Consider the following 12365-nt stretch of genomic DNA (forward strand, 5'->3'; position numbering starts at 1 on the left):
CAGACAGAGACAGAGACAGAGACAGAGAGAGACAGAGACAGAGAGACCGAGAGAGGGAGAGGGAGAGAGAATTTGTTACTGGAGAGGAAGACAAAAGAGCCCCAAGGATCAATATAGGCTGCTGAGCTGAGTGTGGAGCCTGAGCCCCAACTTCCACAAATCTAGTACAGTGTTCAAGGCAACTTGAAAGTCAGAGCTGTCAAGGGTCCCTCAGTAGATAGTCCAGGATTCAGTACAGTCCAGGATTCAGTTTCTGTGCTGAAAAATGAAACATTGTGCTCTACAGCTGCCATTGTCAAGGGTACTCAAGGTACAATCATGGACCTAGAGCAGGCTGCCAGTGACCTCTGAGTCCTGTAACTCTTTTTAATCTTTACACAGAGGAAAAAATCCATAATAAGTAGAGGAAAGAAAAGGGCCTTGAATGACTTGAGGGTGTGTGTGTGTGTGTGTGTGTGTGTGTGTCGCTCACTGATTTACCCTGCTTTTATCCAGACCAGTCCTTATTATCCTTATTGTCACCTTTGCATAAACATTTGAACCCCATGAGATAAGCCAAGCTCACAAAGACAAATATGATTTTCATCTTGTGAGGGCTTTTCAGCTAACAAAAACAATAATAACAGGATATGATTGTAAAAGAGAAACTCTTTTGAGAGGAGAAGAAAAGAAGAGGGTAAGGCATTAAAAATAATATACTAAAACCTTCTAAAACAGTTAAAAATTGGTGGGAAGAGGGTAACAAAATAATAATATAGATGAGGTGAACTTGATCAAATATATTATCTGTATGTATGTAAATATCCTGATGAAACCTCTTTTTTAAAATTAATTTGTGCTAATAAAGGATTTTAAAAAGAGCTTTGACCTCCAAACACCCTGAGAGACCTGGGAGAAGCCAAGATCAGGATGAGAATCTTATATTCCTTTACTGAGTGCCCAATATACAGCAGATTACTTGATCCATATATGTTGATATATGTTGATATACAGATCAACTAAAACTTGAAACCAGGGTAAGCATTCTTCTCTACTCCCTCCATTTCAGAGAACAGAGTATATATGAGAGAAAATATCTGATGATCCACTGAAAACTCTATGCTCTGCCAGTACTGCAGCTTAGGACAGAAAAAGCTTCCTGGTCCTGAGAATCTAGGACTAGTGTTTATAAAGTTCCAAAATGACTAAGGCTTATTTTGGGTTCAAGTTTTTTTCTTTTATGATCTTTTAATGAAAAAGGTATTCTTAATTTTTTAAATAATTTATTGAAAAGGAGACTCTATTGCTACCATACAATGTCATTCTCTTTGTTAAAAATTAGAAAATAACATTAACATAAAACAGTAACAAATGATCTTACATTTCATATCTTACATACATAGAAAATGATTTTACATTCATAGTGGAATTCAGGCAGCTCTAAATGAAATGTTTATTTTTAATTGGAAAATACAATTGCACATAATATATTTATAGAGTACAACATGCCATTTTGATATCTGCATATATTTTAGAAAGTGTCAGTCCAGATAATTAACATATCATTACCTCACTAATTTGTTATTTTTACATGGTCAGAATATTCAAAATCTATTCTTTTTGTGTTTTTGAAATATATAATACATTATTGTTAACTGGGGTCACACAGTTCAATATTATCATTACTGAAGTTTTCGTTATAACTATTATTGTGAAACTTCTACAGGAAATTACTACATATGTGAGTGTGTTTTCTTTGATATGAAATCTTAAAACCTTAAGCTGCTGGTTTCAATAATGGGTAGAAATAAATCTTGATCTCCTCTTCAAAACAAACAAAATGGAACTGGGCATGGTGGTATACTCCTGTAATTCCAACACTTGAGAAATAGAAGAGAAATCAGACTGTCTTTAAAAAGAAAGGCAAAATCGGAACCAACTTCCCTTCTCTCAAGTTTTCAGAGCTACATGAATGGCACTTCCTATCTGGCCCAAGTAGCAACCAGGCTCCCATGTATAGAAAGGGTGTTTGGTTTCTGATGGGATCTTTTTGAAGCACATTCAGCTTCTCAATCTCTATTCCATCAACAGAGCATTTATTAGCAACTAGCCTAGCACAGAGCTGACCCTGTATTTGGCTACAGTTAGAGCCCTGGCACTATCCAGACCCAAGGCCCCTGGAGTCTTTTACAATTGACTTGGAATGACTTGAGGGGGAAGTTGGCTAAGAAGAAAGACCAGAGGGAACATTCTGAGAAATTGTTCAGGCTGGCACAGACATAGAATGACTATGACAGATACACCCCAAACACAAGGGAGCCTGATTCATTGCCCATCCTTGACACCAGTAACTAGCACATCCCACAAAAACATTGTGAAGATCTACATGGAGGAAGGAGAGAAAGCCTGATGAGGTACATGTTCCTCACTACAGTGGCAGTAAGACTTGTCCAGATCACAGGAAACAGAGGTCTGGAGGTGTGGCTCATAGAGTAGATAGCAAGCCCAAAGCCCATAGTTCAAATCCCAGTACTGCCAAAAATGAAAAACTAAAAAGCACTTGAAATAATCTTTTTCCATTTCCTTTTTTATCTTTAGAGAAAGCATTCAGACTGCAGATACAAAAATAGTACATTAATTTCCATGAAAATAACCATACTGAGTTTATCTTGAGGAGTACAATTTTTAAAAAATCCTCAAAATATTTTCCTTATAAACCATCAGAGTAGAAGAGCTATTTTCCCTTTGTTTCTTCCATTAAGGTTTCTAAGGGCTTTGGTGAAAATGAGAGTATTACCTTTGAGCCAGAAAAACATTAAATCATTACCAGCTGTCAAAACAAGATTTAATTATATTATGATTAAAATAATAATTCCAATATTATTGAGCATTTACTACAAGCTAGTTACATTTGAATCACCTGACACATGTTAAGTAGCTCAGTTCATCAGATGGGGTAGAGCCCTCCAGGTTGCGATGGTCCCCACACAGCCCACTGCCATCATTCGCTCCCTAATTCTACTTGCTTAGCTCCCAGGAGCTAGGGACACTGTGTGATCTTACAGCCCAGTGAAGGAACAATCCTTACTATTTTGTTATTTTATGGTGAGGTTTTTTTTTGGATGAGATTTGTTTGTTTTTGGCTTTGGGGGGTGTTGGAATGAATAGAATATCCATCTGTATTTTAAGAGTGATGACTGTCTTTTGCTTTACCATCAAAACTGGACAGAAAAGTCCACCATCACATTTAAAACCCAGGGCAACTCATTTTCACTCAAGAAACAGCAAAACAAAATAAATGAATAGGCTTGCCTCAACTATTTCTCTAAGCAGAGCAAGGAAAAATAAAAATAGATCAGACCACATACTTTGACGTGAACTTACCTTGACAACTGGCAAGATGAGGTTTAAGACCCTATATGGGCTCAGAGTGAGATTTTGCTGGGTAGACAGGATAGGTAAGACATTTCAGATAGAATGTATAAAAGCACAAAAGTCAGAAAACATGGTTAAGGAACTTCAAGCACCAGCTAAGCATGGCTAAATTAAGACTGGGTTATGGGAATGAAATAAAAAGTGAAGATGATACCCTGCACTGGTGACTCACAACTGAAGCTGAGATCTGAGGATCATAGTTCAAAGCCAGTCCAGGCAGGAAGTCTGTGAGATACTTATCTCCACTAAAATACCAAAAAAGCCAGATGTGGAGCTGTAGCTCAAGTGGTAGAGTGCTAGCCTAGAACAAAAAGGACAGAGACAAAGCCCAGGCTCATACAGAGGCTCTGAAACTCCTTAAATGTTGCTCTCATCCTAGCAGGTTCAACAGTTCAGCATAAATAAAATAGTGGTAAGTGCAGTGAAGAGTGGATGGCAAGAGAGAAAGGCTGGGTGTGGATGTGTGTTAAGAGGAAGATGCATACTCATCTGAAGAGGGTAGTTGTTAGTGAGGCTGGGAAATAGATGCTCAGTTCTGTTTGGAAGAATAGGCCTTGACCCCTTATGACCAGTCTACAGCCTTATTCCTTCTTTCCCTGACCACATTTTCCAAAAGTGTTACTTCAAGCAATCTCTACTCTTCCTTAACACCAAAACACAGCTCAGTACCTCAGCAAATAACCTCCATCCTTGCTTTATTGAAAAGGTGGATATTATTCCTGAAAACTTCTCTACCTCAGAGTTTTTATATGTAATTTTTTGTACCAGTCCTGAGGCTTAAACTCAGGACTTGAGCATTGTCCCTGAGCCTTTTCTTTTTCTTTTTTAAATCAAGGCTATCACTATATCTCTTGAGCCACAGCTCTACTTCTGGCTCTTTTTATCTGGTCGTTAGTTGAAGATAAAAGTTACATGGACTTTCCTGCCCAGGCTGCCTTCATTTGGGCTTTTATTCATTTTTTCTTTCTTTTCTTTTCTTTTGTTTTTTTTTCTTTTTTTGGTCAATCATGGGGCTTGAAGTCTGGGCCCAGGTGCTGTCCCTCAGCTCTTCAGCTCAAGGCAAGCACTCTACCACTTGAGCCACAGTGCCACTTCCAGCTTTCTTGTGGTTTATTGGAAATGATTCTCATGGACTTTCCTGCCCGGATTGGCTTTGAACCACGATCCTCAGATCTCAGCCTCCTGAGTAGCTAGGATTACAGGCGTGCACCACCAGTGCCTGGCTTATTTGGACTTTTGTCAAACTGTAAATTTTGTCTTTTCTTTTTTGGTACTAGGGATCAAATCCAGGATATTGCATTTGCTAGGCAAGTGCTTTGTTACTGAGTTATATCCCAGCCCCACAACGATACTCAGATCTCAATCTCCTGAGTAGCTAGGATTAGACATGAGCTACTGGTTGCAGCCACCTCAGAATTTCTTACAGTCTTCCATTCCCATCACTTCCAGGTGAAATCATTCTTTTTAGGCATCCTAAGGTTGGCACCTTGACCCAACAGCCATCTGTCCCTTATCTCTTTTGTTATTCTATTATTCACTCATATGTTCAATTTTCTGTTGCCTCTGGTATTTTGCTTGTTGCTTAAAAACTGAGTTCTGTGATTGTACAATGGCAACTATGTTTCCCTACTGGAGAAAGACTCCAATACCAACACTCTTTCACCTCATACACATCCTTGTCAAGGCTATGTCACTGACCAGGCCTAGTGACTCAAACCTGCAATCCCAGCTACCTGGATGTAAAGGTAGGAGAATTGTAATCAGAGGTTAACTCAGGCAAAAACATGAGACCCTAGCTCAAAAACAAACTAAAATCAGTGCTGGAAGTCTGGCCCAGCAATAGAATACCTGCCTAGCAAACACAAGGCCCTGAGTTCAAACCCTAGCACTACAAACAAAACAAGCAAACATTCTAACACTTACCTAAAAAACAAACACTAAAATTTAGAGGACTGAGCATGTGGCTCAAATATAGAATTCTTGCCTGGGAAACACAAGGCCCTGAGTTCAATTCACAGTATCACAGGAAGGAAAAAGGAAAGGCATTCTCACTGATAAGCTGGAGAATGTTTGAAGCAAGCAAAGAATTCCCAGACTTCAGGTATGTTTGGGAAGTAAAAAGTGAAATAAAAATGTACAGGGTAATAATGATAATAAATTTTGTTATTGTTTTCTGAACATTCTACAATATTATTATGTTTCTGAAGCAGAGATTGCTTCCAGTGAATGGGGATAACATGCAACAGAGAGAGGCACAAACAAGGAAAATACCAAATAGGCATTGGGGTAGAAGGATGAGTCAGACAGGGGAGGGTTGGGGAGGGAGTCTCACCAAGTGTGCCTGTCATAGATGAAGGAAGCCGGAAGTTGGGAGGTAAGTTGGAGGAGTGGGTTGAAAACGTAGGAGTGAATAAGGAATAATGCAAAGCTACAATATACTCAGAGTTGAAAACTCACACTGTCCTGGACAATGACCTGCACATTCTTCGTTGCTTATGTGCAAATCTCAAAATGGAGAATTCAACCACACACTTGGATACCTCCTACCCTGTTCTGCAGTTCTTCTTCGAGCTTCTGCTAAAACAGACCCAGCAGCTGGGGAGTTATATAACAAAATATAATGTTCTATTTAGTTTTTTTCCCCAAATGTATTCCATTTAGACCCAACCTATCCAGGCTACAGCACATGTGAGGCCGTGGTGAGAACACTGAATTGGGGGTCAGAAGACAAAGGTGTGTATCCCAATTTGATGATAAAAGCATTGTTAACCTTTTCAAGCTTTGCATTTTCTCTTTACCAGAAAGGGGAGAGTATCTGCTCTGTTTACCTCACTTAATTAGATTGAGAATCAAGTGGGATAATGGGCATGAGCATATTGAATGTATTGAAATTATAAAGTGCTCTTCAAATTTAACAGATTATTATTTCCATTGCTGGAAGGTCGTGGTGGTTTCTCTTTCTGCAGAGAACATAAAGACCTAGAGTAGATTATAGCAGTTTGGGAAACTGTGCCAGGAATGTAATTAGCTTGCTGCTTCCAGGCTGGATCAACTACTATCGTTCTTCTGCTACACAGCACCTGCAATGCCATGTCAGACCACACATCCCACTCCCCTCCTTCCAGCCCAGACTGCTAGACATATGCGTGCTGCACAACAACCTGCCATATAGGAGCTGTTGGGATAAGACATACAACTCAATAAGAGGTACTGAATTTCTGGGCTAAACAGAACTTCTGATTCACTTTTCTACTGTTTCAGTTGCTGAGGCAAGGTGAGCACTTAACCTCGTTTGTTATGCCCACCTTTGGTCCTCAGTTCCACTCAGACCTGAGCTCCTCCCTGACCTGGAGTTTCTGCCCTACAGCTGGCCACTCTCTCTCTGCAGGACCCAGCCGTGCATGCACCTTACCTCACTTCCGCCCTCACTTCCCCCGGGCACAGATCCGCGACTTGGATGGGAGCCGTTACCATGTACTCCCTCTCTCGGGGAGGTGTGACCCCTCTAATATCCTTACAATAATGTTTCTCCTGTGCCTCCCTGCTTCTGCGTGATCCCCTGGGAGGGTCATGAAGAATCCTTTTAAAGTTAAGGAGAAGGAGTAGAGCTGGGTGCTCATAGCTCCCAGCTGGAATCCTATCTACTCAAGAGGCTGCAATCTGAGAGTCCTACTTCAAAACTAACCCAAGCATGAAAGTCTCTCTCCAATTAACCAACAAAAATCCTGAACTGGAGGTGTGGTTCAAGTGGTAGAGTGCCAGCCTTGAGTGAAAAAGCCAAACAAAAACACAAGGCCCTGAGTTTATTATGCCCAGATAAGGATCCCCAAAGACCACCAAGGAGCTGATTCCAATGCAAGCACACGTAAGTTGTTTATTGCAAGCTCGAGCCTGGACTCACAACCGTCACCGACGCAGTGGGTCAGAGTTGAAAACCCTGACCATTCTTTTAGCAGAGTTTTTATAGGGTATAGGGTTGAGGTAAGGGGGTTCCTAACTTGGCAGTTATATGATTGGTTAACATATAGCAAGCAAGGGGCTGGGAAGTTGGCTCAGTGGTAGAGCTCTTGCCTTGCATGCCTGAGGCCCTGGGTTCGATTCCTCAGCACCACATAAGCAAAAAGAAAAAAGCCAGAAGTGATGCTGTGGCTCAAGTGGTAGAGCACTCGCCTTGAGCTGAAGAGCTGAGGGACAGTGCCCAGGCCCAGAGTTCAGGCGCCACGACCGGACCAAAAAAAAAAAACCATATAGCAAGCAAGTCTTGTCACATTCTCATTGGCTAGGGTATACAGGCCGAACCGCAAGAATGTTAGCTATGCTATTTTATGAACATCTGGAGGTTAGGTACTTTCCTGTCATCAGCTGATGGCTGTTGCTAGGGGAGTTATGGGCAGAACGTTATTGGGACATTTTGCAGTTTTTGCAGTTTTGGTAAGTCTTTACAATGGGTGCTTTCAGAAAAGGCCTTCACAGTGGATACTTTTGGTAAAGGCCTTGAAAATGGAGTCTAAGTCCAGAATGGCTGTACTTTGGCTAAAGCCTCTCAAGTTCAAGCCTCAGTCCTAGTACCAGCACAAAAAGTGGGGGAGGTGGGGGAGGACATTAACTTTTTAGGAGATTGTATCCTTACCAAACACAGTGTGAGGTCTTTGACATCCATGACCTCCTGGAATGCTCACAATGCTTTAGTGAGATAGATTATGATTATCAAGCCAGTCAAGGACTGGAGAGTCATACCACTGACTACGCCAGAGGCTTAGGATCAAGATTGGACACTGGCCCAAGCAGACAAATCAGAGATTCTTATATCCAATAAACGAGCAAAAAGCCAGAAGTGGAAGTATGGCTCAAGTGGTAGTACACTAGCCTTGAGCAAAATAAGTCAAGCAAGGGCACAAGCCCCGAGTTCAAGCCCCAGGTCCTTATGGATGCATACACACTAGATTTTTATTCCCAACTCCAAAGACAAGGAAACTTCAGCTCAGAGATGTTAAACAACTTGCTGAAGTTCATAAAGCTAATAGAAATAGAAACTTGCATTCATTTCCAAATCCATCTGATTCCAAAGCTGAAGCTCTTCTCTTCTCACCCACTTCCAGGCTAACCATTAAGATTAAAAATAGAATATATCCTATGCTTTACCACTTCATAGTCTTGGAACATATTAGCATAACACCTGGCATGAACCTTGGCTATCAACTAGTACAGACCTCTTTCAAGACATCTTGAAATCTTGAGATTGACTGGGAATCTTAAACCAGCCTAGGCCTATAGGACAATACCTATCAATCCTTCCTTCCTCCTTCCTTCCTTCCCACTCCCTCTCTCTTTAGTACTGGGGTTTGAATTCAGGGCTCTGTAGTTGTTAAGCAAGCACTTTACCAGTTGAAGTATGTTCTATCATTTTTGCTCTCATTGTGTTTTTGTGTGCCAGTCATGGGGCTTTAACTCATGGCTTGGGGATTTCCCTGAGCTTCTTTTACTCTACCATTTGAGCCAGAGCAACACTTCCAGATTTTAGGGGGTAGTTTATTAGAGATAGGAGTCTCACAGACTTTTCTTCCTAGACTGGCTTTGAACCACAATCCTCAGATCTCAGCCTCTGGAGTAGCTAGGATTATAGACGTGAGCCACTTGGCCCTGGCAGCTCTCCTTATTTTTGAGATAAGTTTTTGCTTTTTGCCAGGGACAATCTGGAATGATAATCATCCTATTTACATTGCTTGTGGTAACTGAGATGACAGGCATACACCCTCATGCTCAGCTTATTTCTTCCTGTGATAGGTTTTGTCAATATTTTATTTTTCCCTAGGCTGGCTTGGAATCATCATCTTGTAGATCTCAGCCTCCTATGTAGCTGGATGACAAGGCATGTACCACCATACCCAACTATTAGTTGAAATGATATCCCATAAAGCTTTTCCCCAGGATATCCTCAAACCACAATCCTGCCAATTTTAAGCTCCCAAGTAAGTAGCATTACAGGTGTGAGCCGCTGGCACTGAGCCAAGATCTATCGTGTTTTTTTTAAATCTAGTATTGGGGGCTGGGAAGGTGGCTCAGTAGTAGAGTGCTTGCCTTGCATGCATGAGGCCCTGGGTTCAATTCCTGAGCACCATATAAGCAGAAAAAGCAGGAAGTGGAATTGTGGCTCAAGTGTTAGGGTGTAAGCCCTGAGCTGAAGAGCTGAGGGACAGTGCCCAAGCCCAGAGTTCAGGCCCCATGACTGACAAAATAAAATAAAATACAATCTAGTGTTGACTTAATGTTAGATATTTTAAAGGTATCTGCTGGAGGGAGGCAAATGACAATTTCAACATGAGAACATGTCAGTAATGAAAGGGTTTTGAATACAGTGCTACCTGGCCAGTAACCAATCAAAGTCAGAGCTGCCACATAGGCCCCTCCCAAGATTCACCCTTAAATTCAGTCTTACAGGAGTAATGACAGGAGGCATCTACTTGGTATGATTTTAGGAAGACTGGAATGCCATCACTAATCAAATTCCCTCCCCCACTGACCCTACCATAGTGCCTGCAATTCCACATTAGTCACATCCTTCAGGTTAAGGCAACTGATGAATTATAAGTATCACCTTTAATCATTATCCATTATACTCATTATGTTGTCACTTTCATTCTAATCACTAGATAGGAGACAGGGGGCAAGTGCTTTTAAAGGAGAAGGCAGAAGGGAAAGATTCAATGTGCTTTATGATACACAGCTTGAGTTCAGCAGGTCCAGGTTAATACATTTAGAAACCAGAAACACCAAAGGGAGAATAGTGCAAACCCTACACATCCATATATAATTCTAAACAAAATTAATACTAACCTGTAAAATAAACACAAGAATCCAACAACAGGGCTGGGAAGGTGGCTCAGTAGTAGAGTGCTTGCCTTGCATGCATGAGGCCCTGGGTTCGATTCCTCAGCACCACATAAGCAGAAAAAAGCCAGAAGTGGTGCTGTAGCTCAAATGGTAGAGCGCTAGCCTTGAGCTGAAGAGCTGAGGGACAGCGCCCAGGCCCAGAGTACAGGTCTCATGACGGACAAAAAAAAAAAAAAAGAATTCAACAACACACAATAATTCCCACAATAACTACTGCAATCATTTTCATTGCAATTAAACTTTAAAAGTATAAAGTTTAAAGCCAGAGGTGGTAGCTCATGCCTGTAATTCTAGCTACTTGGGAAAGTAGAGATCAAGGGCATCACATTTTGAAGCCTGTACAAGAGATTATATATATTAATAGCTGTCCTTGGTGGTACACATCTGTTATCCTAGGGAATTTTAAATAGGAATATTGTGGTCTGAACTGACCCAGGCATCAATACAAGACCCTATTTGTAAAATAACTAAAGCAAAAAGGGCTAGAAGTGTGGCTTTAGTGGTAGACCATCTGTCTAACAAGTACAAGGTCTTGAGTTTAAACCCTAGGATTATAAAAGTATAGAATTCCATGACTTTGTGTATATTTTGGATTATGCATCTATCACGTTGTTATTATAAAGATTATGTACAAAGGGGTTACCATTTCATAATTCAGGTAATGAGTACAGTTCTTTTTGGACAATGTCATCCCTTCCTTCATTTTTTCCCAGTTTTTCCCTCCCATCTTCACCCACGAGTTGTATAGTTCATTTTCAACATAGTTTCTACTGAGTACCACTGCTGCATTTGTTCACCTTTAGTCCCTCCATTTTTGTGCTCCCTTTCCCCCACAAAGACAGAAAAATACACAAACAAGACAAAAAAAGAAAAGAAAAAGAAAAAACCCTTTTGGGTCCATTTCTATAAACATTATATGATCAGAGGCACAGAGGCATAATTTACCTTTGTGTTCCTCTCCCGAGAGTGTCATCTTTGGTCTCACTGTATGTGAAAGCCTAGAGTCCCATATAGTTTATCATGTCCTGGTGTATTTTAGATCTAGCTTCTGCACATGAGAGAAAACATGTGTTGTTTGTGTCTCTGAGCTTAGCTTACTTCACTTAACATGATTTGTCCTAGGTCCATTAATTTCCCTGAAAATGACATAATATTATTCTAATAGATGTGTAAATTTCGATTATGTGTCAGTACCAAATTTTTTATACCTACTCATCTATTGTAGGTTATCTGAGCTGTTTCCATTTGACTCTTGTGGATAGTGCATCAATGAACATGGTTGTGCAAGTGTCTTTACAGCATCCTGGCTTGGTAGATGGTCAGGAGTGGTATGGCTGAGTTATAGGGAAGATCCATGTTCAGTTTTTTGAGGAACCTCCAGACTGCTGTCCAGAGTGGTCGTATTAATTTATATTCCCACAAACAGTGCAAACAGGTTCCTTTTCTCCACATCCCCACCAACAATTGTTGTTCGAGTTCACGATGTTGGCCAATCTCACTGGGGTGAGATGGAATCTCAGAGGTGTTTTGATTTGCATTTCCTTTGTGGCCAGGGTTCATGAGCATTACCTTATATGTTTCTTTTCCATTTTTACATCTTAATGAGAAGTCTCTCCTTAGCTTTGGTTTATTGGGTTTGACAGGGGTTAATTTTTTTAGCTCCTTGTATATTTTGGATATTAGTCCTGGTAAAGATTACCTCCCACTCTGTTTGCTGTCTTCTTAGTTTAGTAATTATCTCCTTTGCTGTGCAGAAATCTTTTATTTTGATATAGTCTTACTTGTCTAGTCTCTCTCTTTTCAGTTGTGCCTCTGGGACTGTTTTCAAAACATTTCTGCCTCACCATAGTAATTTTTGTTTTGTATTTTTACTTTAATATTTTTTTGGTGCTGGTCCTGAGGTTTTAACCTAGGTGCTGTTCCTGAGTTCTTTTGCTCAAAGCTAGGGCTCTACCACACCTTGAGCTACAACACCACTTCCAGTTTTCTGGTGGCTAATTGGAAATGAGAGTGTCATGAACTTTCCTGACTGGGCTGGCTTTAAATCATGATTATAAGAT

Source organism: Dipodomys ordii, unplaced genomic scaffold (genome assembly GCF_000151885.1).
Source record: "Dipodomys ordii isolate 6190 unplaced genomic scaffold, Dord_2.0 Scaffold203, whole genome shotgun sequence".
In the NCBI taxonomy this organism is placed as follows: Eukaryota; Metazoa; Chordata; class Mammalia; order Rodentia; family Heteromyidae; genus Dipodomys; species Dipodomys ordii.